Source organism: Dermochelys coriacea, chromosome 12, assembly GCF_009764565.3.
Source record: "Dermochelys coriacea isolate rDerCor1 chromosome 12, rDerCor1.pri.v4, whole genome shotgun sequence".
Lineage (NCBI taxonomy): Eukaryota > Metazoa > Chordata > Testudines > Dermochelyidae > Dermochelys > Dermochelys coriacea.
This window is the reverse complement of record NC_050079.1, coordinates 11974172-12001596: the sequence shown is the minus strand read 5'-3', so window position 1 is coordinate 12001596 and position 27425 is coordinate 11974172. Positions and strand designations below refer to the sequence as shown.

General features: G+C 39.2%; 1 long non-coding RNA gene across 1 annotated transcript; it reads right to left on the bottom strand.

Moving 5' to 3' along the window:
- Window positions 1-251: 251 nt before the first annotated feature.
- On the bottom strand, window positions 252-26246 carry LOC119841359. The gene is made up of 3 exons (XR_005288517.1): window positions 26104-26246; window positions 2257-2330; window positions 252-958 (listed from the first exon to the last, which is right to left on the bottom strand). It is a non-coding gene; the product is annotated as an uncharacterized LOC119841359 (long non-coding RNA).
- Between the last annotated feature and the right edge of the window lie 1179 nt (window positions 26247-27425).

The following is a 27425-nucleotide window of genomic DNA, read 5'->3' as shown; positions in this document are numbered from 1 at the left end:
GAAATCTATCTTTGTAAAGCTTTGAAAGCCTAGTTGACCTTTTCATTTATCTACCTAAAGCTTCTCTGTCATGCTAAAAAAAAAAGATCTTTTATTTTATTTCCTTATTTAAAAAAATAATTTTTAAACAAAAAAAAAATATATTCACAATATGACTTGTATAACATTTAACAGAAATGTTCTCTCTGTGTTGGACCTGGTAAAGAGATGAATGGGTAAAAATAGAAAAAAGGCCAGAATAAGTTTATTTTCCTTTCAATATAATTTTATTTTTTGTTTAAACAGAGAGAGACTATAATAGTAACACTTGCATGGCCAAATGGGGAAAGGGCTAAACAGACGATATTTTTATCTTGTTTATAGATAGCAACATATCAAAGAATTTTCACAGCTATTTACAAGGAAGTAGTTGACACAGAGGTATACAGCTGCCAGGCAAAATTTCTTAGCCTCTCATATATAATATTTCACATAGTGTTAAATCTACTTATCGGGAATGCGGGTATGATGCAATTCCCTTCAACAAAACAAATAAAAAGACCCAATCCGGTTCAGTGATTTCCATTCATACTAAAGTCTTGTTCAGTAGATGGAGAATTTATAATTCACCCTGCTATGTTTGACAGTATACAAAGAGAAAAATACGCATCTCTCTATCTAGATGATTTTATTTCAGATTAAGGAAAGAAACCAAGGAAGAACAAATATAAAGTCACCATGGAAGAACACAGTGATGCTTAACATTCTATATCTGAACTGAAATACAAGCTGGTAGCAGGGAAGCAGGGAATACTCCTTTGCGTGCAAAGGTTCAGTACAAGGAAAACAGACTGATATGATCTCCTTTCAGCTACATAACTATGTACACACTATTCCCCTACTGCTGAGCAGCTATTTCCTGCCATTGGATGCAGAGTCCCCTTGCATTCACAGATGAGGGAGAAGAGAAACACCATCTCTGCAGGGAGAAAAAGAGAGGGAAAATGACTGCTCCTTCTGTGACTGGGTAGTGCAGGGGAGCCAGTGTGTTAGTCCTCTCACTAACCCATGTACTGAAGAGTAGGTATCTCCTGACAGTCCACACATAGTGAAACTCTACTTATAGGGAAACCAGCTCGTGAAAAAAGTTACTACATTATGTGGTGATCCAGCATCCGCAAGGTAGGTCCACAGGGTATTATTCTAGAAACACAGTGTCCTAAGTAAAGAATTGCGGTATTCACCCTGGATCTTTTAAGATTCATTGAATCTGATTAGCTAGTGCCTTAAACGTTGTATTGTCATTTACACCTGTGAAAGGTGAGTATCAAATGCTGCTATTCTGATTTGGCACTCCATTTGCGTAGGGGTCAATGACTATAGAAGATGCAAGGCAGTAGGTTCATCAGTGCAAACAATGCCACTTCTTTCTTTGTTCTCTAAAACCACATGCAGGTTGGCCAGAGAAGAGTTAATTCCCTAGTTGAAGGGCTGCTTCTCTGCTGTCTGGAGGTGGTGGAAAGTTCAGGAGTAGCTAGGGCAGTGTCAGAAATTCCTGAGATTTGCAAATGGAACAGGTGAAAATGTAACTGCTGGGAAATGAATGTTAAATATCTTCAATCAGTGACTGGAAACCAAACTCTCAATCTTGGATGTCAGTAGGTACATGGAAATTTTGTCTTTGCCTTAGGAGAGAAGAGTAAAAGCAACCAAAGAGTGTTTTTTCCATAGGCCTTTTGGTATAAGCAAGGACACTCAGATTGTATTTTAATATGGAAGAATATTGTTTTTATTTTTCTACTATATAAAGTAAGTAATCACTATATTTTCACAGACAATCTAGTGTGGCAGAGCTACTTTATGCAAAAACTCCCAGTGGAATCTGGCTATAGACTAGAGCCATCTCACATGGTCACAGGAGGATCACCTCAGTAAAGGGTACTCCTCCAGGGACTAAGATCCCGGGTATTGGCTCTGATACCTTGCCTTCTACTGCTAACTGGGGAGATCATGACTGGGAAAAGATAGGGCTTCCTTATGCCTTGGCAATCCCTGACTTCTGTAGTGGTGTCTTGGAACCACTGGTAGTCAGCAAAAGTTAAAGCTACTCTAACAGGTGCCTGGGGATACCGCTCCAGCATACAGTGAATACAGAACCTGGGAGAGCCAAAGCAACCCATGGTGCCTTTGCACCCTCTCCTCTCATTAGAGGATGAAAAACAGACATATGAGTAAAAACATAGGTCCATTTTTTGGTGATATTTTTCAGCTACTTACCCACAAAACTGCCGTTCACTCCCAGAAGAGATCAGGTGCAAACCTTGGCTTCCTCACTCTGACCATTTTAAATGCTGAAAAAAATTGATTTCCAGTCAACCTGAGTTTCACGCATGCAAAAACATTTGAAGCAAATGATCAGCTTAAAAGTACTGGACTGTTCAGACTATGATATCCTGGCCTTTGTTAGACAAAAGTTCTGGGCACTGATGGCAGCCCTTTAGAAAAAGTAAAACTACAGTAGAATAGTAGTATCAAAACCTCTAAAATAAGGGCAAATGGGTTAGCATTATATCTGAAAAGAAAAGCTATTGAACAAAGAATTTTTGACAATTTACTATATACAATAGAATGGGGGAGGAGCTATCAAACACAGAAGTGTTATGCCCACTTTTTTTTAAAACGGTGTAGATACATTTCCTATATAGAAATAAGTTACGTGTTTCAGATGGTGAAAACTCATAATATTTAGGATTAAGATTATCAGTCGGTGGAGATAGTGATTACTCAAATTCAACCATTTTCAGTGCAAGGTGACCTGAACATTCTTTTGATGCTTAATACAATAGGGCTTTATGGGACGACGTAACAATTTGTATAATATGCAGGCACATGCATTATAGCTGGTCAAATACTGTAAAAAAAGTTCATAAACATTTGTTTGAATTCTTAATTGCTGTTCAGTTTCACCATTTCATTTACTATTCATGACCATTCTCATGAATAGGTTCGTTTTCATGAGTGCTTGGGCAAGGATTGCTCTTCCTGCGAGTACAATTAGCCACATGCAAACAAAGGATATGTTTGTCAAAGGGATCATTTACTATTGGTAGTCTCCAGTTTAAAATATTTGTCATCCAATCAGGGGACAGAAATAACACGCAATTTATATGACTAGGTCCAAACTATAAATAGGAAAAAGCCACATTCGTGAACAACCCATAGATCAAAATGTGTTGCCTGAAGAAGAGCTCTGTGTATCTTGAAAGCTTGTCTCTCTCACCAACAAAAGTTGGTTCAATAATAGATATGACCTCACTCAACTTCTCCTGCTAATATCCTGGGACCAACACAGCTACAACAAACACTGCACACACATATTACCATAAACCATTTATTGAATTACAAACAATAAAAATAGCCTGTTCATTTATTTATTTAGCGTGTGCAGTCATCTAGCCAAGTGATGGCATCTTCAGTGGCATGATGCAGTTCTTCTAGGTCACCACTGAACTTAGTCAGCAGGCATTCCTCGACAATGTGTGTCATCGGCTGTGTTGCGCCGCAGCTGCACAAAGGGCTGTAACAAAGGCCCCAGCAATACTGGTTGGCTGCACAGAGACCTTGCCCGGTCTGGAACCTGTTCAACAGGGACCATTGGTGACGGGGCAGGTCAAAACCAGGCAGGCAAATTGAGGGGTTGGTGATGAGGGACAGGTTGGGGATTATACCAGATCCATTCCTCTCGCCAGAGTGTTTCCACCCGAAATCTTGGTGTGGCAGATGAGACCATAATGGGCGATGTGATGGCAAACATGCAGCTGGTGGTTTAAAAAGGTCATTGTGCAACAGCACGCTTGAGCCTGTTAATGATTCATGAAGAGAAAAGAAAAGGACGATATTAACCAGCTAATTTACAATCCAGGATTTGAGTTACATACACACATACATGTAGATACACACCCAGATTATATAACTAAATGTGCACGTATAATGTGTGTTTGTAGTTCTCAATTATAGCAGATGTGACTACAGAAGCAACTAACTGGGTCATTTGGGCATGCAGTTGTGTACACAGATTTTTAAAATGGGCCAGAAATATTCAAGGTATAAAGGTACACAGGCATATCAAATATTAAAGTGGACCAAAAATATTCAGCACTTCTATCGTTCTTGATATTTTCAAATCTCTCTACAAACATTAAATTAATGCACACAAAGTCCGTCTGAGATAGAAAAGTATTAATATTCTAATTTTAATGATGATAGAAGTGAGGTCCAGAGGACCTCAGAGATTCATAGAGTTTAAGGTCAGATGGGACTACCAGATCATCTAGTCTGACCTCCTGTATATCACAGGCCACCAACACCAGCCAGCACCCGCACACTAAACCCAATAACTGAAATTAGATCAAAGTATTACAGTCCACAGGAGCCGAGATTACATTGTGCCACAGCCAGAGAACAGGAGGGACTGAGGTGTACCAGTGCCCAAGGCCCACACAACAGCAGTGAAATGAGTAAGATATACCCAGATAATCCTGGTGACATGCACCCGCATGCTGCAGAGGAAGGCAATCCCCCATCCCCAAAGTCACTGCCAATCTGACATGGGGGAAGATTCCTTCCCAGCTACACATATGGAGATTGGTTAGACCCTGAGCATGGGAGCAAGAACTTTTCCCAAGCCCACTGCATCAGAAGCAAAGCTGAAATTAGAACTCAGGAGTTCCTGGCTCACAGCCCAGTCCTCAATCCACCAGACCATGCTGCTTGAATATTTTATATATATTTCACTCTCTCCTCCTTTGTGGTGGCGGTTGTAAATCTACCTCTCTCAAAATTCAATAAAAATTTAATTGGGGGAGAAGTAATTTTAGACCTAAACAATAAAGACCAATTGGCTTCTCAGTTTTCTGGAGGGTAGGAGAAGAAATCAGCTAGAGAAGAGAAACTCTATTCCCAAAAGCTCCCCCTTCAGGATTTCAAGACCTTCAGTCTCAAGGGTGCTGTGTCCCTTAATGTTTACTCAATTTCATCCTGGTATTATTTTCTCAGTTCTGAAGGAAGCAAGAAATTCATTCTAAATTATTGATGCTCAGCAGCGACAGTAGCCTTTAGTTCACTGCTTCCTGCTGTCTGCCAGTCATCTCCTCTGAAGTCATTCATTATGCTGTGGCACACAGGTTTCTCTCTCTCCCCGCCCAGAAACTGACACTCTTTTATATAAAATTAGAGGAAGGAAACCAAAATAACAAAAAATGGAATAACGTAGTTCAGCAATGGCCCTACGATCATGTGAACTAGTGAGCCAAAGCCAGTATAGGAGTCTATCTCTGAGGGAAAGACTTTATAGAGATTGCACCAAAACAAAGCTGCAGCTTCAGACATCCTGAGAGGCAATGGCTAATCCCTATTATTATAATAAACCAAACTAAAACCACAGATTTGAGCACTCAACTTTGGAAAAAGTCCAACTCTAGGGGCAAACATTTGGACACAGCTCCTTCTCTAGAGAATAGTTTGGGAGAACACATCAGAGATGGAAATAATTAGAAATATAGTCAGGAGCAAACACATAACCTGAAATGATATTCAAAACAGGAGTTGGGGTAAGAGGCTATTAGTCAGTGATAAATCTTCATATTCTGGCAACAAATGGGGTCTTTTTTCTACTCCCTGTAGCCTTGTCTTTAACTTCTGGCCCTCACCACCTTTTACTTCTTCTTTCTATTCTCCACGTCCTAACTATTCATTCTGAAGGTTTAAAACTTTTCTTCTGGAAATCTTTACATCTTATCAAAGACAAATTAAAATTCCACTGATAAAAGGGGAGGATTCCTTTAAAGAATTAAGTGGGATTTTGGGTGCCAAAAAGGTAGGTAGTTAAATAGCTAACTGCACCTACAAGTCTAGTAATTCAGGTAGCCAGCCACCTAAACAGGTAGCTATCTCAATACCTAAATAGGTATTCACACCCTTAATTCATTGTGGGTGTCAGGAAGCCAGAAGCAATTTTTACAGGGACAAAATGGAACCTATGAAAGTGAGGGTGGGGTTGCAACATGACTCAAGCAGTCCCTCAAAATATTACAGATGTGCCTGATCCACTCTCCCAGTCTGAACAGCATCAAAGGATGGTATCAAATTGTATTTTATTTATTTATTTTTACCCCAATCCTCCTAGGTCTAAAAATACATAGAAAATGGTACAGTTGCCACTGAGTTCATTTGGAAGAGGAGCAGGTACACAATTAAAACGTAATATAATTATATTTTAATTATTGTTCTGATCCTGTTCTACCTGAACTCAGAGGAAAATCTCCCACTGACTTCTGTGAGGTATGATCTAGTATGGAGTGTGGTTTCCTCTAAACATTGTGCCTTTTACTTAGAACTAGGAGATTTGGAGTCAAGATTTTTTTTTAACTGATTACCATCTTTGATCAAGAATCCTTCTACAATTATTGATGCCATCCAGACTTAAGAGTTTGGATCTCAGGTTTTAATTTTGTGTGTAAGAGGGGGGAAGGGAGGACTATATAAAATTTGGATCCAGATTCACAGTCTGCACCCCGACAAGTTTGGAGGGAGGGTTGGGGTCTAGGATTTTGGCTTAGGCCCATCTATAATACTTCGAAGGGCTGTGTTTTTGTCGCTGTTGCAAGATTTCCTCCACTTCTGTGGGCACAATTTTGTTCCTGTAAAGAACTGTCCTTGTATGATTTACACCCGCAATGAACTGAGAATACAAATAGTAGCAATTGGACTTGGAAACAACAGATTTCTGGATGCAGATAAGTGGTTAAGTGTCTAACTAGTTAGGATCCAAAATCCCAGTTGAAATATATTAAGGCCTAATTTTATATATATATTTCATTCTCTGTGCAATACCTGAACAGCTTGTGAGTAACCTTTGAACCCTTCTAGCCAAAATACTGATAACATCAGCTCTGACTGAGCCTTCCTCGGACTCGGAGGAAAAAAGGGGATGGGGGGTTATTTGAGCAGCTTGCTAAAAGGCAGTGATTTTAAGGAACTTCGGAGTGAAATTCTATCTTACACCAACAGTTTTAGTGATTGTGGAGAAACACCTAACAAAAAAAAAAGTTAAGCAATTTCACAGTGGAAAACAGCCCAGGGCAGAAGAAAACTAAAACCAAACAGTTTGCCGTCAGTGCTGTAGACTACGTTCAGTAAAAACAAAAGATCAAACAAGTTCTGCAATCATTATATAAAGCACATTTGCTATGGCATGTGAAGAAAACATACTTCCTTCCTAATACTAATTAACATTAGAGAGTTGTGGGCTGAAATGCAAGATAAAAATAGCTGTTTAAACTAATCACTCAGCAAGATGTAAATGTTACATATAAAATATACCTAACGGGTTGGAATGAGATATATATTCCCCAGAAGTAAGGAAAGGCTTTCGCTACTTAGGAATTATAAAAGTTTCTCTTCCTGTCTTGATGCAACAACATATGCATCCTTTGTATGAATATGGCCACCCTCTTAGGTTGTCTTATGTTTCCTTTATTTCTTAAGAGTTAAACAGCTTGCTCCTTCTTTGTTTAGGACAATATCAAATATGCTTCTATGTAACACAAACTCATCCTATTGGTTTGACACCTGTATTTAGCAACATTCTCATTATCAAATTGATTGATAGGTTAGATGGTTGAAAAAATACCACAGGATAATAAAATATATAATATTTGAATGTATAGCATCCCTTCCATCTAAAGATCTCCAACTATTATCCAACACACCCACTTATCCCTCAAAATCCATCAGTATACTACAGACATTAAAAACATATGCCAGTTTAGCATGTACCAACAGTGATGAAATTCTCAAATCTACCCCTCAGATTCCTATTTCTTTCTGTTTGATTTTTTCCCATATAAGCCCTGTCTCTTCCTTAAACAAAACATGGAAAAAGTCCTAATTCTCATCTTTCCTCCTAAACATTCCACCCCTCTTCCCCCCAATGTCTCCATCACCATTAACAACTCCAATAACTTCCCCATCACCGCAGTCACCCCTAAAAATAAAAGGGGAATGAGGTCAACTTCAAACAAACTCCCTCCCAACACACAACCTCAGGGTGCCCATTCCACCTCCCAGAAAAGCTTGGGAAGACAGATGTGCCTTGCAAACAGATCAAACTGGGAAGCAATTTCCAAACACACAGACATCTCACCAAGCATGTGTTGCTATGTGTAGATGATAGAAAACTTTCTTGACAACTGTAGCTACCTGGGTACCCAGAAGCAAGATGAACCTCCACAGACTGTCAGCCTAAGCAAGAAATGGGACCTGTTAGCTCCAGCTAGTTGCAACTGACATGGTATCACAGGATGAGAGAGGTGATTTTTGTAATAGAACATGTAGCCAGGGCAGATCACAGGGCACTGATTTAAAAGACCCCCTAAAGGAAATATTTTTCAGGCAGCCACCTTCTGCAATAGCTGCAGCTTGCTGATGATTTTAATGTACAGCACCAATACTCCTCATTGCAATAATCCAAACTCGATTTTGAAATGAGGAATAATTATGGTGAAGACCACGTCTGAAACAGAGTCTACAACCTTCTTACCAAGTGAGGATGGAAAACTCGATTTGAAACTTCTCTAGCCTGGATATCCAAAAGCAGCTGGAGATTTGGCAAGACCCTGGCGTTGCAAACCTTAGTAAAAAAATGGCAGACATGTCCCCTGAGAAGGATGCTGTTATAGGGCCCAATTCTGAAAAACACCGAGCACTCTAGCCTCAAACTAGCAAATTGCATGGTTTCCTTTGAGTCCCCAGTTAGCACTTCTCATGTGCCAGAACTAAAGCATATTCTTAAGTGATTTGCTAAAGCAGGGCCTGTGTGCTCAGCACCTTGCAAGACCAACCCAATAATCTCCACCATTTTTACTCTTGCTTGCAGAAGAGTCAACACCACATGATGGCCACAGGTAATGATGATTCTTCTAGATCTATAAATTTCCTTCATGAAAACCTAATCCCTATCAACCAATGCTATCAGCACAGTCCCCTTGATATACACAAACCAGTGGTAAGAGATCAAAATGCAAGATATTGCTGGATTTGCCTTCCCACCAGCTTCCCTAAAAGGATTCAAAACAGGGCAATAAATGGAGAACTGGGATTGAGAGACAGTTCTTTTAAGCATAATAGATTGCTTCATTAGATGAATCTGATACCAGAGAGGCCTTCCTCAAGAAGATGCTGAAATCTCCTCCCACATGGCTTTCCCCTACCAACTGCAACATAGATCTAGTGCTCATGTCATATCAATCACCAATTCCAGAGATTAAGTGAAGTTCCACTGAAATGCTAAAGGAGACCATTGAGACAGTGCTCTCCTATGATACAGACAGATTGTTTGGTCTGGATCCAAGTTTACTTATTTAGAAGGTAATTTGAAAATCTTTATAATATTTGACCCTTTCACTAAAAAGCTCAACCGATACAAACCAATCTATATGAACCAGGGTATTAGCAAAGAAAGATAGTCCTATAGGTTCTGTGCTGGAGACAAAAAACAAACAAACAAAAAAACCCCCCCAAAACCTGTTCTTTGCCCCTTCAGAGCTATGGTACAGGATGTCAAAAACTCTATGCCAAAGCCTCATGGCCCAATTTGAAATGAGATGTCCACCTCTGGTGTTCTAGCACCCTTACTTCCTGCTTCATCAGTCACAGGTCATGTGAATACCACTAGGACCTGTAAAGATGAGGTCAAGGAAGAGGAAAATTAGGAGACACTGTAGTGATGATCAAGGACAACAGATGAGATGGTCCCACAAGACCACTGGTAGTCTGTCAGCAAGAGAGTACTCTTCTTCAGAGCTATGAGAAAACTAGTAATTAGGTGAGCATTAGCTCTGATGCTGGACAAGCAAAACACGTGGCAGAGGTAAAGGTCAGTCTGTAAAAAGGACATCATCTCTACCCTTTTTAAGCCTTCAGTCCTAATAAAATAAAATTAGTAATATCCCCATGAGTTGAGTCACAGACCACATGGGACAGAAACATGATAGTCAGGGTGACTGAGATGATTGACAGGAGCAGTCATCTACACGGGCACTGAAGTTCACAGAATTAGTATTAGTGACTCCATAACCATCACAAAGACAAACCCATTCAGCTCAAGCAGGGGCTCTGAAGTGTGAGAGGAATGCCAGTTCTACTTTCATCTCAAACCATGACTCACATTTTAAGTGCATTTTCTTCAACAGCACATAACACTTGGGCACCCACAAAAATGGTTCATATTGAAACAACAGATGCAGGTAACAAATTCATGAAAGGCAAAATTGTTAATGACACATTAAAAACAAGTCATGTAACAAAAAATCTTTGCCACACAATGCAAAGATGCAATTCTCTCTACATTTAGTAAATAGAAAAAAAGCAAGGTCACAAAATATTTAAGTGTTCAGAATCAAGACACAGTATTCTTGCTAGATATTATTCATTGTGCAGGAAAGTATTCAAAAGTGTAAGCCTGAGCTAGGAGTACCAGGCAAGACAGCCCTCAGGGAAGCATTGGGGGAGTTGTACATCTAACCACAGACATACAGCATGGATCAGCTATCCGACACTGGGTTATATGGCTGTCATAGCTCATTGGATTTCCTTGTCTTTATCCATTGTAAGCATTTGCAAGACATCAATGAAAACAGTGTTCCTATGTCTAAAAGTGTTCAGGAAAGCTCATATATCATTCAGCTTCTGGAAAAAATCTTTAAAACAACATAAAATAGTGGTTTTCTTCAGAGAAGCTGAGAACAGGTTATGGAGAGTGTGACAATGGTGCTAACATCTTAGAAAGATTTAGTTTACACATGTGACCTATTTGGTACATTGTATCAGTCTTGTAGTGCATGGATTGCTGGAAGCATAACAGTAGATAAAAGATATGGTTTATGCTGCCAAAAACGTTAGCCATTTCAATTTCTTTCACAGGGCCATGAATAGTTCACTTGAGTTGCAGGAGAAAAAAAATTTCCCCCAAAGGAATCTGATCCAGAATGTTGCTGTAAGGAGGAATTCTTTCCAAAATACGATGCAGAGCCATAGTGAACAGAAAGAGGCCTAGCACAGAATACTTTGTAGAAAACAAAACTAACCTCACTTCTGTGGATCTATAGAGCTAGCATGCCTCATCACATCTTGTTTGCAGTGTTGTTGTAACCATGTTGGTCGCAGGATATTAGAGAGACAAAGCTGGATGAGGTATTATCTTTTATTCGATCAGCTTCTGTTGGTGAAAGAGAAAAACTTTCAAAGCTACCGAGAGCTCTTTCCAGACCTGAAGAACAGCTCTATGTAGATTGAAAGCTTGTCTCTTTCACTAACAGAAGTTCATGCAATAAGAGGTATTACCTCAAACACCTTGTCTTGGTCCATCTGAGACTCAAACCAGAGATGTCCTCTGTATTAGCCACCTTGAATCAGGTAAAACTCAAAGCTTCCTGAGTATCAGCTGGATCTCATAAAAGCACATTTTGATTAATAAAGAGTAAATGAAGTAGAATTAGCATATAGATAAGGCACCAAAATCTTTGCAGAGAATGACTGATCATAGATAGAGTGATGAAAATTATATACAGGATTATGAATTCTAGACTTTAATTTTTTTGTAAAAGTTGTGGATATCTAAATCAAGGTCTCACTGTTTCAACATGGATCATCAGATGTACCCCAGAAGTTCTGACATGCTGACAGGTTAGAAGAACAAATGGTGCAGTAAGAACTTCAGCAGCAGCATCTACTTCTAAGTCAATCAATTCTCCATTATCTTGCAGCATCAACCACAGTTCCCATTACTTTCTGGTTCACAGGCAAAATCTACAGCTGTTGACAAAAGCTGCTAAAGACTGCACCTAGTATGCACCAATGTGTGAAATCAACAAGCAACCGCTACTTACAAAGGAAAGGTATTCTTTATCATGAATAATCCATCCAAATGCTGAAAAACAGAAAAGTATCCAACCAAGAAAGCTGTGGTATAGGCTCTATACCTCTATCCCTAATTCATAACAAAACAAACAAACAAAAAAGAGTGCAGGTGTGTTGTATTGAGAAAAATGCCAGTCTGCCTATTTGAAAGGGCAATACAGCAATGGGGTGGGTGAGAGGAACACATTGGTTTGAGGGATGCAGTAATTAGGCTGGGTCAATGACCCTTTAAAAATGGCTACTGGTTATCTTTAAGGGTTGTTTTTGTTTTTGTCCTTTCGCATCACCTCCTGGAGAAGGCAGCAATTCCTGTGTATATAGGTAGTTGGAGATGACTATTTTGGAGGGCAGGAATGGCAGCCACAGGTTAGAGACATATTCATCCCTCTCTGGACACCCAGCAACAGAGTCTGACTGACCAAGAGGATGTCAAAACAGGGACTTGTGTTTTATGGCTGTAAAATCCCTATCTGCTTTTCCACATGAGAAGTGTAAATCTCAATCTGGGAAGCAAACAGTTTATTTTTTGTTTTGCTCTCTGTTTTTAATAAACCTTGTTTCTGGTTGAGATTACGGTCATATGGGTAATTTCACCCAGACATCCCCAAGGGATAAAAAGAACCCTGAAATCTCTGAAGAGAAGGGCTGATAGACAAAGAGTTTCTGGAACCTACTGCCCCCTGCCCTTCCCAGTGTTGGCTAAGGGGCCTGGAGAAAAGTAACCTCTCCCAGGGAGTTGTATTGCCATTAGGCAATGGCCAGTGGACACGAATGGAGAAGCCAAAAGACCGTGAAGGGAATGAGAGCTGGCAGAAGTGCTGGTTGCAAAAGAAAAACAATTAGAGGTTAAATCAGTTGCTTTTCATTCTTTAGACTCCAGTTAGCAGGATGCATAAACAGAGGCCTGCTTCTGGCTTTCACTCATACCTGTACAAACACCATTGATTTATAGTAGAATAACAGAGCAGAACCAGTCTTAAAATTAAAGCCCACATTTTTTAAGAGAAATCTTAGGCACATGGAAACAAGTTGCATGTGTCTGGGAAGGGGACAGTGCAGGCTGTGTACATTGTAAGGTATGTGTGTGTAGGGGCGGAAATGAAGGTGGCCAAGACAGAGCCAGATGATGGTCTGTCTTTTGTATCAGCACAAGGGAGTAAAGGAGGAAAAGGAAGCAGCTCTCAGGTCGTAGGTTCCACAGAGTTGCTGCATCTTACTCCTAGTGGTGGGCAGGAAGTGGACAGGCCCTTGGCTCCATTCCTCTTCACGCCACACCTGTTAATATGGTAAGCAGGTACATCAGGTGTCATATGCAGCATCTGGTGTATACTCATGGCAGGGGAGAGAGAATGACTCAGTAATCGTATTTGGCTGCTAAACAGGCAGAGCACCATTGCATTGCTCCGTATTCAGGTTGGACTGTAAACAGGAATGTAACCTTAGAGGTTTTTTCAGTAGCACTGTAGTTCACGACCACCCTGCTCTTCCTTTGTTCCTGTGATACACACAAGATGGAGGGTTTGGAGGTTAGTCACCCCAAGAGGTTGATAGGTAAAGAATATTTTGAGAACTGAGTTCCTTGGACTCGCTGTGTAGTTTAATGGAATAGCTCTGTGGCTGGCTTCAGACCCAAACTCCTTCTGTGCAAGAACAATTTATACCCACAAGAATGTTTGCTCCCATGTTTGAGCCCCACAAAATGAATTGCTAGTGCAAATCAGAATAGCAGCATCTCTGACAAGGCAAGATGGACCTGCAATTCAATTGGAGGCATAACGCATTCCTGTAGAAGAAGGCCATCCTCCTAAAAATGTAGCATAATATGTCATAGCACATGGGGGTCTAATTCCATTAACCTGTGAGCTTGAGCAAGTCTCTGCACATCTGTATGCCTTTGTTTACACCTCTATAAAATGGGCATGATAACAGTTAACTATCTTACTTTGGCAAGTGCATACTAAGACCCTGAATTTTTCCAATGGGCAGCAAGGCTGATTTGCTGCCTAATTCCCCAGCATAGTTAATAGAGTTAATTTGCACCAGTAGAAATCCTGAGCAACCCAATGAAGTCAATAAAATTACTCTGGATTTACACCAGCAGAAATGAGAGCAGAATGGGGCTTACTAGTCCACTGCTCCCTCTCAGCTGAGGAGTACATACGACAAGGAGGTGATAGGAGCGAGATGTGAGCAAATTTGAGACCTTGTAGCCAGGAGTGCTGGGTCTGTAGCCTCCTTTAAAGGATTGACACATCCTGTTATTAACCCTCAGTGTAAATTAGAGCAGCCTGCAGACTCGATATTTTTCTGTGGGTCTAAGTCTACACATATATTCTTAATAAAAACCACGCAAACCAGCAGTTAGACAATAAAATGTCTATATACATTTTATTGTTTTTCCTTTTTTTTTGCCTCCACCCCTATTTTCCCCTAATCTCATCACTGTGTATTTTTCCCCCACTCTGAGAAAAGCAACCACAAGGGAGCCAGATGTGCTGAATGTATGGATACCAAGAAGGCAGTCTGGCCTAGCAACAAGAACCACGTGAAAGATTTCAGAATACTCTTGGCTTTTAGATTCATAGATTCATAGATACTAAGGCCAGAAGGGACCATTCTGATCATCTAGTCCGACCTCCTGCACAGCACAGGCCACAAAATCTCACCCACCCACTCCTATGAAAAACCTCACCCATGTCTGAGCCATTGAAGTCCTTAAATCATGGTTCAAAGACTTCAAGGAGCAGAGAAGCCTCCCTCAAGTCAACCATGCCCCATGCTACAGAGGAAGGCGAAAAACCTCCAGGCCTCTCCAATCTGCCCTGGAGGAAAATTCCTTCCCGACCCCAAATATGACGATCAGCTAAACCCTGAGCATATGGGCAAGATTCACCAGCCAGATACCCAGGAAAGAATTTTCTATAGTAACTCAGATCCCATCCATCTAATATCCCATCTCAGGGGATTTGGCCTATTTACCCTGAATATTTAAAGGTCAATTACTTACCAAAATCCCATTATCCCATCATACCATCTCCTCCATAAACTTATCGAGTAGAATCGTAAAACCAGATAGATCTTTTGCCCCCACTGCTTCCCTTGGAAGGCTATTCCAAAACTTCACTCCTCTGATGGTTAAAAACCTTCGTCTGATTTCAAGTCTAAACTTCCTGGTGGCCAGTTTATACCCATTTGTTCTTGTGTCCACATTGGTGCTGAGCTTAAATAATTCCTCTCCCTCTCCTATATTTATCCCTCTGATATATTTATAGAGAGCAATCATGAAATTTGGGACCCTCCCATTGTGCAAGGTACTGTACAAACATCATAAGAGACAGTCCCTATCCTGAAGAGCTCACAGACTCGGAATAGGTAACGGGTGTGTGCATAAGAAACAGGTCAGTGGCAGAATCAAGAACAGAATCCAGAACTCCTGAATACCAGTCCAGGACACTACATACAGAACGTAATCCACGTGCCTATGCATTTTCTAATCAGCTTTCACTTAAAAGGAATGTTGCAGTTTTTGCTTGTAAATGAACAATAGAATTGAGTGGGCAAGACTGTTTCCCCTATTGCCAATATGCTGCTATTACCTCAGACCTAATTTTCTGTTCATTGTTCAGAACAGACCACCTCCAATGAGGTTGTCACTGCACATTTCCCCCTCCACAGCCCCCATGATTAAGCAGATGCTGGAGTCAAGTAGTTCTATCTTCTCTCAATGTTTGTTAATCACAGTGTTTCAAAAAGATGCAAGCAGCAATAATCTGGTACATAATCGTTATTTGATTTTTTACATATGTGTAGACCAAATAAGCACATTAGATCTCTAGCCTTTAATTAAAAAATAGTTTAAGGCAGGAAAAAAAGTAATGTCTTAATAAGTAACATCTGACCAAGAACTATTTAGTAGAACATACCCTAAGTGTGGCCAAAAAAAAAATTACAGCAAGTAAATCATTATTAATATCTGAGTCTGAATAGCTTCCATCTGATTTATATATGAAAATACACTCCATAGAACAACAGTCAAAAACTTCAAAGGCAATGCAGGATGCTGCTAATTTCTGTATCTGACAACGTGATACAGTGTTTGGATTTGCATCTGTGCACTTCAAAGTGTGGCACTCACAAAAAAAATAGTCTCCATTTATTTTGACATGGATTTGCAGAGGTGAGCAAGAATTAAGCACCCGAAATGGACACTTTGGAGGGGGCGGGGGAAAAAGCTGTTTGCTGCTCTCTAAATTCAGTAATGCTACAGAGAACTGAGGATTACAACAAGAGCACGAGTTATGGCTGTGTACTTCAAGTCATCTCCAGTGACCACCATCCAGTGTCAACATATGGTACTCAAAGGCAGATTTAGAATTTCTTTGAAGTTATATTGAATCTGACTAACGGGTAAAGTGTAGACCTCACATTTTAACATGCTGAGGTTGTCAAACTTTCAACTAGGGCAGCTAGAGATTAGTGCATCTTTAGCCTGTGAACTACAAATGATAAGTGTTTCTTATCTAAAAATTGCCACCAAGATGACCCTGATGGTTTGTCTTACTTTCGTCTATCTGCCTCTCATGGGAGCCTACAGAGAAATGATATAAAAGCATTTATCCAAATCACAGTACATTAAAATAGTCATATATATTATATAAATACATACATATAATGATGCAGAACAGATAACATTAATAATGTAGTGTAAACAAGCCACATCAATACAAATCTTTTTCACGTTGCTGAAATCTATCTTATGGAATTAGTTCCTCAGCTGCTCTCATTTCCCCTGTGTGCAACATCAAAGTTTTTTTTTTCCAGATAGCAACAGGCTCTGACCAGAACCATATAATTATTATAATAGTTTTTTTATTATTGATGCACATCATTGATGCTTAACTAGTACTTGAGACAAAAAAATGAATCTTAAAACAATTCACAGAATAGAACTCTTCAAAAGTGTAAGTCTTTTCAAGGTGAAAATCTAGAAATAAATTATAGATGTTTAGAAATAATATATTTTAGAGTACTGTACCTGGAATTAAAGTGTCTAAAAATATTACTTACCATAAAATTTCTAATTGATGCAGTACTGTCAAGTATTACATACACCAGCTATCTACTGTCCTTATAATTAATTTTGCATAATATGCCACAACATTAAAAGGATTGCTTTTATATTTAATTATCTTTTTGATTTAAATACTTTAAAAAGAAAAGAAAAAAAACCTCTATCAAAGCTAACAGGACTCAGAAGATTTGAGAAGTAAATATCATATGCAGATTTTTATTTCCCAATTCAGCTGGAAAGCAAGAGAGTATTTTCATGCTTGATTAAGGAAGTTCAGTCCCTCCAAAATCACTCTTTCAAATTTAAAAATAAGTTATAGTGTATGCACACACTATTTAAAATAAATTAATAAAAGAATAGCAAGTTTTACTTGCTAGCTCAAAAGGCCAAAATCAAATACTGTGCTGTGATTTTGAAATAAAAAATCATCTAGCTTTTTGATCATTCTTGTCAATTGTCATTTGCTTGACCAATATATATTGTATATTATTTCTAAAAGACCTAATCCTGTAATTCTTTAAGCGGCCAACAAAAAGGTCAGTGGGAGTTTTGACTGAGTGAGGCCTGTAGGATTTGGACCATATTGAATTAGAAACCTATATAATTCTAAACATTTTCTCAATTATATAGAATTCTTGCATGCTTAAGCAACTTGATATGTAGAATGAATCTCAGAGCTTAAATGCATCTTGCATCTGGATTGTAGATTTTGCCCTTATATTAACCTATCTGCAGTTACTGTGAATGTGTGTATCCTTTACTGAGAAAGTATGATTCATTTCATAGAAATTTTCATCTGCTATTAATCTTTCAGGATATAGTTAGTGTTCTGATATTTTCAGATATTGTTTTATGGAGGGATTTAAAGTAGCTCTCCCCTGGCAGCCTGCAAGATTACTCAGTGATTATAAGCAACTCAATACTGTATGACAGCATTTCCATGCAAGGGACTTACAATCATGTTTCATTAATTCAGCTTGAATGAAGCCTCATTTCGGGCCTTGAGGAGCTTAAGATTTATGTGAAATTAATAACATAACAGATGTCTTCACAATTTGGTTCCTCTGAAAAAAACTGATTACTTTGAAAACTTCAATGCTTTAAAATGCAGACTGAGGGAGTTTTTACTCTAGGGTAAAGAGTTATTCGTTTATATCATCCATATCTCAGAACTAAGTGGAATTTAAATGTCAGATTTATATTAAATAGTCATATTCTCCATTATTACATGTAATAAACAAAAGCCTATTACTTTCATTAATAATCTGTGTTGGACATTTAAACTAAATCTTAGAGAGATAAAGTCAGCACCTTTGATAAGCAGTAGGAATAAGTGAGACACAAGGGAGGTAAAGGAAGAATATTCAGGAAGCCCCTTTTTTATCTTTGTTTCTGATAATTTAATCATTTTTTTCCTCATAGGGAAACAAAATGCATCTGTGCTCACACAAAACTCACCACTTTATAAAAGAGTTGAAGCTGTCTCTTGTGAATGCATATGCCTAAGGCCAAATGCCTTCTTTTTTTCACAGGACACTTAAAACACTAGCTTCTCTTTAAGAAAAGGAGTACTTGTGGCACCTTAGAGACTAACAAATTTAAAATTTAAAATTTGTTAGTCTCTAAGGTGCCACAAGTACTCCTTTTCTTTTTGCGAATACAGACTAACACGGCTGCTACTCTGAAACCTAGCTTCTCTTTGTTTCTCTTTCTTTCCTTCCAAAAATTCAATTCTTTTATCTAGGTTTCAGCCATACTAGGTGAGTTGCAAGCTGAATTTTAACATACTCACGAGCAGGAGTTTATCTTTAAGAAAACTGACTATGTGATTACTTCTCTGCGTAAAAAAAATTGAAATAAAAATTCTCTTAGCTTTGCTTTTTGATCCGATATGCTGAAGGGCAGAGGGAACAATGCATTTTTTATTCAAATACTCAAGTACAGCTGATAGCATAGTCACTGTGATGGTTCGATACGCAAATGCATTACATTAAGGGCTGGAAAGCTGACAGTGCAGGATATTACAGCTAAGACAGTATCAGAGAAATCGTAACAATTAGCTCTTTGATTGCTGCAGACACGGTTCATGCACCAGCCTCACATTTACAATGAGGTATCTCCCCGTTTCCTTTCTTGTCTAACCCCACCCTCAGCATCATGTCCACACTGATACGCCGCCCTGTCAAGAAGTAAAGGCTCCAAGATAAAGATGAAATATCAAAAGCATTAGTATAAATTACAATTTTTTACATTATTAGCTATTTAATTACATGAGATAAAGTGGCGCTCACTGATTTCATGCTTATGTTAAAAGTTACCATGGCAGTATTTCTCCCCTCTGAGACTACATAAGGAGTTATTGTTAGCACATGCTAAAACAGACAAAGCAATGTCTTCTGGCTGCATTCTCCTTCTAAGTTTAATACCAAGGAATTCCTTAGGCATATATACACATAAAAAAACCCAACACATGTCTGGCACTAGGCTGTGAACTGGGAGATCTGAATTTAGAGATAAACTCAGCATGCCAGGCCTTAGGCTAGTGGAGACTGTGCTGATCGTGTAGGTGACATGTTCTGCTCTCCATGAGGGACACCAGCCAGCTTTATCATGCATTAGCATCCCCTCTCACAACCCGCCCCCAACCCGAAGGGATGGCGCTAATGGTAGCTCCAAAAGCATATGCTTATCAGCTTCTCTGGAGAGAAGGAGAAGCACAGGGTGGCAGGAAATTGCAAGGAAAGAGGGGGATAAAGTCCAAGAAAAAAGGAAAATGTAATAAGGCTAAAAAAAGAAGTCTGCTGTATCTAACTGCTCCTGCAACCATAGGCCCTGATCCAGCAAAGCACTTATGCACATGCTTAACTTTGAGTGCATACATTATCCCATTGACTTCTATGGGAATACTCTTATGCTTAAAGTTAAGTATAAGCATAGTGGACCAGGGCTAAAAGCAATCTAGACGTTGAGATAGAGCTTAGTTTCTTAGGCATTTATTTTAAAGGGACGGGAGATTGGTATTTGTACACACAGAGTCCAGAGCATTCAACTAACATCAACTTTAACAAATGCTTGAGTTACTTACAGGAAGTTTTTCCATCCAACTCCCCAAGCTGCACTATAATCATTGTGTGCAAGCAGCATTATGTCAGGAATATTACAGTCATATAAACCCTTCCTTCAGCCTATTGGAATTTTCCTAATTGGATTACATGGAACTACATCACCATGTGTGAGTTGAAAGGGTCCAAGTATTTGGTATGTATTGGAGCTAGGTCCCATTGGTGTGGTGCAGGAGGTTTCCATGAGCAGTTTAGTTAAACAGAGACACAGACACTGGCAGATGTTGTGACCTACCCTATCAGAAACCTCTCTCCTCAGCTAAAATGGATTTGAAAGCAAAACTATGAACATAAATTGTACTAGCTGATTGACTCAGATCCTGAAGATAGCTAAGCTTTCTCTAGCTGCTTGTCAATAAAGCATTCTATCTTTGATGTGTATAGCATCTTTTCAGCCGGAAGTATCCTGAAACACTTTGAGAGCTTAGCTTCAAATACAAAGGAACCATTTCACTAAACCACTGAAATTTAGACAAACAGGACTGAAGCTTTTGTTCTTCTTTTATTTCATCTGTTTCATCCTCTTGTTCATTAGGATAGATTTGGTTTGTTTTCTGAATCTTGAAATGTCACAGGGATGCAAAGTGAAAGTCATACATTTTGCTGTTGTTTAATACAGTACCAAATGGTGAGATCACTATCAGTGATGGGGAAATCTCAAATGGTTTGGAGTTTTGACTCAGATCAGATTAACACCCAAGAGTGTTTTTCTTCTTTGTTTTGTTTTTAAGGCTTCAAGCAAATAAACTGTTGCTGGAAATGGTATGAGAACAGACTCTTGCAAGCCAACCCAAACCCTGGAATGGTAGAAATATGGGAAATCCAATCTCAGTAGGATCTCTGAACAGCAGGCAGGCAGGGAAAAGATTCAGGATGGCACTGCAGCGTGACGTAAGCACTTCATCAGGGCCAAATATTCTGCACTGCCACTAATTAAAGCAACTGTAAGAACACAAGTATCCAGGGTTGAAATAAGCACCATTTCAGCTGGACTCCTGGTGTCAAGATCATTCCGCATGAATCTTCATAATAAATATAATTCCATACAATCAATGTGTCTTAGGAGATGGGTATCTACAAGAAGTGTATTTGCCACAACAATTAGTGTGATGATAGTGCTTATTCATTTGCTACTCAGAAATTTCATCTCTGAGATGATTTTTTTTGGCATATTTTCCTAAAAAACAAACATCAAAAAAACTGGAGGATACTGATTTCCAAGTTTGACTCTGGTGCCTTAGGGAGAAAAAGTGAATGGGAACCATAAAGTTACTGCAGAGATTCTTGATCCAAAGGTAGCACTACAATACAAAACGCGTAGAAACTTTGCTCTTCATACAGCAGTGTTAGTGTCACATGCTTCCTTGTCTCAAACAGACATGCGCTTGATTCTGAACAACCTCACCCTCACTTTAAAGATGGCCTAACCCAAACCTTTCCCCATTGCACAAAGTTGTACTCAAAGAAAGTATTACAATGATCATACAGCCTAGCCTGACACAGTATTCAAAGACAGAAGGAAATCTCTTTTCTGCAGAGTCCCCAGTGTTTTCAGAAATACATCACTGTAGCAGTCAGCCTCAGGATATGTTTAAGAATAGCCTTCTTTAAACAATTACCTATTTTCAAGTGCTTTCTATAGACTTCTTACAAAATCTTATAATGTGGCACCTTCCCATTTATCATGCCACCTTCTGATTGCTCAGAGTGAACATGCTGTTTATGCAGTGTTCATAGTGTACGTGAATGAATAAAGCATACACAGAAGTAACGTCAACAGCTGTCTTCTTCTGGCCCTTTTTTATTCAAGACTAGATAGACATCATACTTCCTTTCTGTGTTGATCTCACTTTTGATCCCCTGAAGCCAACATCTGAGAGCAAACCGGTTAGTATAAAATAGCATTCCTCCAGAAACCTTCCGCCATTTTCCTAACCAAGCAACAACTAACACCTTCTGGGGATGTGACATGTTAAAATTAATATTTTCCCTCTTCTGGTTTCTGGCATGAACCAGAAAAAAGGTGCCAAAATAGCCAATACAGGGATGGTAGGTTTGGGGTTTTTTTGCACTTGTGTTTGCTTGAAAGTTGGGGATTGCTTTCATTTTGTCTGAACTTGTCCATCCTTAATTACCACACACTGCACAGAAGCAGCAAACTTACTGAGGCTACAGCACGATAACGGTGCATTTTTGCGTGACCTATAGTGGTAGAAATTACAGTGAACCACTGTCTAATGCAGGGATGGATTAAGATATAGGCTCTAAAAGCTTGCCAACGGCCCCCACTCTTAGAGTCAAGTGATTACTTCAGAGTCTCAACTTTTATTTTAAAACCCAAGCCAGTTTTCAGGCCTCATGGTTGTGTAGAAAAGTGTGAAAACATGACTGGAATGCAACAGATTCAGTGACATCTGCTGGACCGTTTGCAGACTGCTTGGGGCAATAGCTCAGAAGGTTGAGCTTCCCCATTTACCTCAATAAGGTGTTAAACTACAAGATCCACTGTTCTGGAGATGCCCTGCCAATATTGCCACTGCACAGGGCTCCATGATGGGTAGGTAGAGAATGCAGCAGGCCAAGCCCCCCACCCAAGCAAATAGACCTCAGCTGCTGGGTAAGTACTGCCTCACTAGAGAGGACTGGCTATTATCCCTGCGACCCCCAAGGAAAGGATAGCCCCTGCTTTCACTGCTGGAAAGAAGCACTTTACTGTTGTCCCTGTCTCAGAAGGAAGGCAGAAAAGGCTGCAGCCATCACCACTCCAAGCAGAAGGTGGGACAGACTATGCGGGCCCCCATGCTGTGGTGTAGCTGGAGCCCTGGGCCAATATTGAACCTCTTTGCAGGATGAGAGGTTGAAACCAGTTTGGTGACCTTCTTCTCTTGATCCAAGCCTGCTTTTTAATCCCAAATCACTCAGATGCTAAATGTTGAACTACATTTGTCAGCCCTTTGACATACACTCCTGTTCCCTTGTGCAAAATGGGTTCATTAATCACCTCTCCCTTGGTGGCTCAGAATCCCCGGGCACTAATCTTCTGTGCCAAGTTGGCTACTTAAAAAGAAAAAACTTCCATATCTACCTCAATGCTGCAGTTAAGTGGATGAAAGTTCATTCAGAACGTCATCAGGGGAACAGCATCTTTTCAGATCCAACAACTCGTTTAAAAAAAAAAAATAAGCCAGCCTATTCTAAAACAGAGCCACGTGTATCTGTCATATAATGCTCATTACAGTCACTTTAAAGGAAAATAATATAAAGGACAAACAAAAACAGGCAGATCTAACTATACAATAAATACAGAATGTGCCCTATTTAATCTTCTTACAGTAAAATCCACTGAGCAAATTATAATTTGATATGGCTCAACTTAGCCAATAGAAACTCATAAAATGTCTTAACATCATAATATATTGTACAAAAGAACCACTAAGTACCATAAAACATATGGGAATATGGGCCTGCATTCATCTATTACTCTTTGCCAGTGTAGCATATTAAGATGATTTCTATTAAAGTGCAGAGATCCCTGAAGAATACTACAGTCTTAATTAAAATGTCAATAAAATGCAAAAGTGCATAGGGGACTTTCTGATTTTTTTATTAACTCTTTCAGAGAGCAATTTCTTAACAGATTCATTGATTTCCCAGCTTTGGAAGAATTAGAAGTAAGTGTGTGTAAAGTCCTTTTTAATTACTAGCTAACTATAGAGGAACCTACCTGAAACACAAAAATATAAGCCTGGATTCTGTAACTGTTACTCAAGTTGAACTCCCCATAGCAGTCATTGGGTAGTCTGAGTGAGAAGCAGACAATTGGACTCTAAATTATCTGATGTTATGCAATGAAACTCTGGGGATTTTAATTTCCTTTACTAATTTCGTTTTATAAATTCAAAGAAATGGTCAAGAGCTCTAGCTCTTTTGTATTTTGGTACCTTTGCTTTTTGTAAGCTGTCCTTTTTGTAGTGAGAGGGAGGGAGTTAATTTGTGTCTAAGGCACTGGACTGGGAATCAGGAGGTCTGGTTACAATTCCTGCCAGAGACTTCTTCCCATGTAGGGCACATCTCTGTCTCTCAGTTGGACATCTGTTAAATGGGGATAATAATTAGAGCTGGTCAAATGAGTATATTTTTTGAAAAAAATTTACATGAAAATTCTTTTAACAAAAAATTTACAATTTAAAAAAAAAGTTGAGAAAAAAAGTCTTTTAGATGAGGGAAACGTTCCCCCCTCACTTTTCCCCCTTTTGAAAATGCACTTCTTGCCCCTCTCATTCCTTTTACCCATTTCTCCCCTTCCCCACCTCCTTTTGCAATGAAAAAATATTATGAAAGAGAGAGAGAGCATTTTCTCTAGCTCTAAACAAACAAAAAACAGGCTTTTTTAAAAAAACCAAAAAGATAATTTTACACTGAAGTTTTTCATTTAAAAAAGAAGTTTCACCTGGGAATTTTTAACTAACTCTAATAATATTTCCTTTCTCCAGCTTTCCTATTTAAATTGTAAGCTCTTCAGGGCAGGGAACATCTCTTAATATGCATTTGTACAGCTCCTAGCATAATGGGCCCCTAATCTTGGTGTGGTTGTAGGTACTACAACAGTATACAATAAAATACTAATAAGAAATTTCATAAGTACCTTAATTGTGAAGCTGGAAAATCCAGTCAAAACACAGTCTGAATTTTTTCCAATATTACAAACCGGACAGACTTTGAAAAGTCAAATTGTTTTTCCATTTTTGTGCATCTCTGCAGTCTAGTTCTGGCCTCAATGGAAGTGCCAAATGTCATGAAAAAGGCCAATCTCTCAGCCTGTCTGGAAGCCGGAAGTGTCAAAATTTTCACTTGAAATACTGTAGCAGGCCAGAATTACATATTCATGAGGTTTGGATAAATCTTTTGAAAATTACCCAGATTTAGGGGTGCTTATTAAACCCAAACAGAATCTGTAGGGATGTGAATAAAACTCACCCATATTCTGAGCACTTTCTGAAACTCCACTCAAATAGACACATCTTGTACATTCACATATTGCACATCTCTTGTGCTCTGTAAGATATGACCAAAGCATCTTAGCTATTTCTATAGACCCCCGTGTAAAGTTGTCTAATGCATGGAGAGAAAGCCTGGGCAGGTCATGAGATTAGGGTCTGATAGTCAAATGATCTGTATTCCCAGCTCTGCTGCAGTCTTGCAATATAACATTAAAAAGCATTTATCCTTTATGCCTCAGTTTCCCCGTGAAAGGAGGCAGCTAATGACTTATTTCATAAGGGAGTGTTGAGGCTTGAATTGCCACTGTTAATAAAGTGCTTTATGGACCTCAGCTGAAGAGACTACTAAAGTACAGAGTTTTATTGTTCTGAAGTATACTTCCAACTGTACAGGCATCAAGTTGAAAGCTAGTTTGGAGGAAGCTATGCTACCACAACACTTTGCCATGCAAGTAATTCAGAATACAGCCATTAACTCCCAGTCCTACTGAGAGAGGAGAGAGAACAATTACTCTCCTTGTCTATCAAGGTGGGGAGGAGAACAGAAAATTAGACAGATTTTGAAATCTGTCATGGAACCTAGACACAGTGGGCCTATTAACTAGGTACTGCAGGAGGTAGAAGGCAGCATACATTGGGAAACAGGAATAAATGAGATAAAAGATGTACAGCTAGATAGGTCTTTCTGCTGTACTCTTTTTCATTCTGCCTATTTAATCCCATTCCCCATCCACTTTCTGTTAGGCAACAAGCAGTTGGCATGTTTTGCACATGTAGCAATAACAGCAGAAATATGATATAGCTGTACAGATTTGTATTATCAGAGTTTCAGCTATTTTTTGTTAGCTAACAGCCAAATTTTGGGGGTTACGACTTGTAGCTTTGAGTGGGGGGCGAAGTAGACAATAGCTTTTATATGCTGGTCTTCTCTTTCTATACTTTGTTTAGGACTTACTCATTGTAGTCAGATTCCTGTCACAGACCAGGTTGTGGGCAGTGAGCGTACTGGCATCAGAAACCATACAGGGGAGCAGCACTAGAGACGTACAAGAAGAAAGAGAGCAGAGGAGCAATTACAGGTGTAAGCATTGAGCAATCACTGGCCAACTGCTTCTGCTGGGTTTAAGAGCAGACATGGTAATACCGCTCAGCCAGTCGGGTGATCTGACCAATGAGGGGTTTCAGCTGCAGTTGCCTAGCTGATCCCCGGCCCAGTTGCAGGCCCTCCTTCCTAGTAGTTCCCAATATATTTGGAGCCTCACTTTTAAACTGACAAATGATTGAAGTGAAATCCTGAGTGAATACAACTTGATTTGAAGCTTTCCCTTTTAACGTACTTTGCATGATGATCCCATTGACTTCAGTGGGCTTTGGATCAGACCCTTCCAGGATATAAAGTGTAGTATAAGCAACCGGGTTTATAGCAACTTTAAATAACAGGGCCTGTGCACACTGAAAACAGGATAATATGCAACACTATACCTGTTCAAATGTACTGAAGCAGTAGGCCTCAGAGCCAGGAGCAACAAGATATGGGATCCAATCCTTCAACATATTCAGTATTTCTTATGGAGTGCTGAACACCCTCAACTCCTAATGGATTCACTGGAAGCTGAAGGTACATAGTGAGACATATATATTGAAAATGTTTAATTTGTATGTAAAAATGAGAACATGCATTTAAAACAATCTTTGTCGCAGTATCTGGAACTCTTCAAAATACCAGGGCAGCTGTTCGATTTTGTAAATGGGAGTCTATTGAAATAGTTGTATTTAAATTCCATTGTGTTATGTATTTGTAAAGGAGATTGTAAATATTATTGAATTTGTCATATACTCAAATCCTCATCCAATGCACTTGGGAGCGAGGGGGAAGGGTACTTCTGCAATTCATTTTATAAAACATTGACACGTACAAGGGGAAATGATTTTTATGTTGAGAAGAAACACTCCTTCAGCAGATACAGACATCTGCATGCTCATGCATTGCTAATGTGGTGCAATTGCTCAACTCTTAGGGTGCGTTTGAGTTATTTGTTCTCTGCTTCCTGGAAGACACTATTCTCCAATATTTTTAAGCCCGATTAAGCAGTACAAAGAACATTATTAATACTGTATTTTGAACACATTTTTAGTGTGAGATAAAGATCCTCTACATGTCTTTATAGGAAGCAAAAGCAGATTTTTAGAAGTTGAAAAAAATCAGCATTATAATGAATTTAGTAGCCTGGTGTGATTCAGTGTGTGTGTTAGCAGAAGAAAAAAAGAAAGAAACAG